The following is a 3984-nucleotide window of genomic DNA, read 5'->3' as shown; positions in this document are numbered from 1 at the left end:
GAGTGGGGCGCCGGGTGGGCTAGGGTTACGGGGTACAGGGAGTTAAGGGAGTGAGGGGGGGGGGCAGCCTGGGCCGGTTGGTTTGGCGGCCAGCTGGGCCGTTTGGCCCAGTTGGCCAGGGGGGTCTCCTCTTTCCCTTTTTTTGTGTTTTGTTTTCTTTTACTTTTCTTATTTTTCTTTTCTAGTTTATTTTTAGTTTTATAAAACATAAGCCTAGTCCCTAAATTAATGCTTTAGTTTACCCTACTGACACAAAGTGTTTGGTACACAATCAATATAGTTTACATTTTTACAATTCTTAAAAAGGCATTTAACTAATTATTTTACCATTGTTTTACTTATTTTAGGACCCCTAAATACTTTTGCAAAAAGTTGGCTCCTCGACCAATATTGACTATAAGTTATTTGCCACATTTCTAACACTTTAGTTTTAAATGTTTGAAACTTTTATTGTTTGCTTTATTTTGAATTTGAATTTGAATCGGTTTCGAACTAACGCAAGATTAGCAATAGTAATCGAGGTGATGTGGCATCATTAGCAAGGAATTACTGTAGTGTAATTATCTGGGCGTCACAGCGACGGCGTGATGACGGTGATGATGATGCTACCGACGCAGGGCTTTGCCTAAGCACCGCTACAATATGACCGAGGTGGATTATGGTGGAGGGAGGCACCGCACACGGCTAAAAGATCAACTGATCAAGTTGTGTGTCTATGGGTTGCCCCCCTCCCCCCGTATATAAAGGAGTGGAGGAGGGGGAGAGGCCGGCCCTCCTAGGCGCGCCCCAAGGGGAGTCCTACTCCCACCGGGAGTAGGACTCCAACCCTTCCAAGAGTAGGAGTAGGAGAGAGGGGGAAGGAAAGGGGGTGTCGTCGCCCCCCTCCTTGTCTAATTCGGACTAGAGGGAGAGGAGGGGTGCGGCCTGCCCTGGCCGCCCCTCCTCTTCTCCACTAAGGCCCAATAGGCCCATTACACTCCCCGGGGGTTCCGGTAACCCCCCGATACTCCGGTATTTATCTGAACTTGTCCGGAACCCTTCTGAAGTCCAAATATAGTCATCCAATATATTGATCTTTATGTCTCGACCATTTCGAGACTTCTCATCATATTCGTGATCAAATCTGGGACTCCAAACTACCTTCGGTACATCAAAACACATAAACTCATATTACCGATCGTCACCGAACGTTAAGCGTGCGGACCCTACGGGTTCGAGAACTATGTAGACATGATCGAGACTCGTCTCCGGCCAATAACCAATAGCGGAACCTGGATGGTCATATTGGTTCCTACATATTCTAAGAAGATCTTTATCGGTCAAACCGCATAACAACATAGGTTGTTCCCTTTGTCGTCGGTATGTTACTTGCCAGAGATTCGATCGTCGGTATCTCAATACCTAGTTCAATCTAGTTACCGGCAAGTCTCATTACTCGTTCCATAATGCTACATCCCGTAACTAACTCATTAGCTACATTGCTTGCAAGGCTTATTGTGATGTGCATTACCGAGAGGGCCCAGAGATACCTCTCCGACAATCGGAGTGAAAAATCCTAATCTCGATCTATGCCAACTCAACAAGCACCATCGGAGACACCTGTAGAGCACCTTTATAATCACCCAGTTACGTTGTGAAGTTTGGTAGCACACAAAGTGTTCCTTCGGTACTCGGGAGTTGCATAACCTCATAGTCGTAGGAACATGTATAAGTCATGAAGAAAGCAATAACAACAAACTAAACGATCATCGTGCTAAGCTAATGGATGGGTCAAGTCAATCACATCATTCTCTAATGATGTGATCCCGTTAATCAAATAACACTCATGTCTATGGTTAGGAAACATAACCATCATTGATTCAACGAGCTAGTCAAGTAGAGGCAAACTAGTGACACTCTATTTGTCTATGTATTCACACATGTACTAAGTTTCTGGTTAATACAATTCTAGCATGAATAATAAACATTTATCATGATATAAGGAAATATAAATAACAACTTTATTATTGCCTCTAGGGAATATTTCCTTCCGTATCCCACTTGCACTAGGGTCAATAATCTAGATTACACAGTAATGATTCTAACACCCATGGAGTCTTGGTGCTGATCATGTTTTGCTCGTGAGAGAGGCTTATTCAATGGGTCTGCAACATTCAGATCCGTATGTGATAACCCACAAGTATAGGGGATCGCAACAGTTTTCGAGGGTAGAGTATTCAACCCAAATTTATTGATTCGACACAAGGGGAGCCAAAGAATATTCTCAAGTATTAGCAGCTGAGTTGTCAATTCAACCACACCTGGAAACTTAATATCTGTAGCAAGGTATTTAGTAGCAAAGTAATATGATAGTGGTGGTAAAGATAGCAAAAGTAATATTTTTGGGTTTTGTAGTAATTGTAACAGTATTAACGGAAAAGTAAATAAGCGAAGAACAATATAGGAAAAGCTTGTATGCATTGGATCGGTGATGGAGAATTATGCTGGATGAGATCGATCATGTAACATTCATAACCTAGAGTGACACGGAACTATCTCCAGTTCATCAATGTAATGTAGGCATGTATTCTGAATATAGTCATACGTGCTTATGGAAAAGAACTTGCATGGCATCTTTTGTCCTACCCTCCCGTGGCAGTGGGGTCCTATTGGAAACTAAGGGATATTAAGGCCTCCTTTTAATAGAGTACTGGACCAAAGCATTAACACATAGTGAATACATGAACTCCTCAAACTACGGTCATCACTGGTAAGTATCCCGATTATTGTCACTTCAGAGTTAACGGATCATAACACATAATAGGTGATTATAGACTTGCAAGATAGGATCAAGAACTCTCATATATTGATGAAAACATAATAGGTTGAGATCTGAAATCATGGCACTCAGGCCCTATAGACAAGCATTAAGCATAGCAAAGTCATAACAACATCAATCTCAGAATATAGTGGATACTAGGGATCAAACCCTAACAAAACTAACTCGATTACATGATAAATCTCATCCAACCCATCACCGTCCAGCAAGCCTACGATGGAATTACTCATGCACAGCGGTGAGCATCATGAAATTGGTGATGGAGGAAGGTTGATGATGACGATGGCGATAGATTCCCCTCTCCGGAGCCCCGAATGTACTCCAGATCAGCCTTCCTGAGAGGTTTTAGGGCTTGGCGGCGGCTCCGTATCGTAAAATGTGATGAATCCTTCTCTCTGATTTTTTTTTCTCCCCGAAAGTAAATATATGGAGTCAAGGTTGAGGTCGGTGGAGCGTCAGGGTGTCCATGAGGGCAGGGGCACCCAGGGGGGTAGGGCGCGCCCCCACCCTCGTGGACAGGGTGTGGGCCCCCTGACATGGATCTTTTCACCAATATTTTTTATATATTCCAGAAATAATCTCCGTTGATTTTCAGTTCATTCCGAGAACTTTTATTTCTGCATAAAAATAACACCATGGCAATTCTGCTGAAAACAGCGTCAGTCCGGGTTAGTTCCATTCAAATCATGCAAGTTAGAGTCCAAAACAAGGGCAAAAGTGTTTGGAAAAGTAGATACGACGGAGACGTATCAGTATGTATCTTGCAAATCTCTATGTCTCCCTCCTTGAATTAATCGCGGATGGAGTTGAAGCGTCTCTTGATGTGCTTGGTTCTTTTGTGAAATCTGGATTCCTTTGCCAAGGCAATTGCACCAGTATTGTCACAAAAGATTTTCATTGGATCCAATGCACTAGGTATGACACCTAGATCGGATATGAACTCCTTCATCCTGACTCCTTCATTTGCTGCTTCCGGAGCAGCTATGTACTCCGCTTCACACGTAGATCCTGCCACGACGCTTTGCTTAGAACTGCACCAACTGACAGCTCCACCATTTAATAAAAACATGTATCCGGTCTGTGACTTCGAGTCATCCGGATCAATGTCAAAGCTTGCATCGACGTAACCATTTACGACGAGCTCTTTGTCACCTCCATATACGAGA

Source organism: Triticum dicoccoides, chromosome 1A (genome assembly GCF_002162155.2).
Source record: "Triticum dicoccoides isolate Atlit2015 ecotype Zavitan chromosome 1A, WEW_v2.0, whole genome shotgun sequence".
Classification (NCBI taxonomy): domain Eukaryota; kingdom Viridiplantae; phylum Streptophyta; class Magnoliopsida; order Poales; family Poaceae; genus Triticum; species Triticum dicoccoides.
The sequence above is the reverse complement of the archived record's forward strand: the minus strand, read 5'-3'. Positions refer to the sequence as shown.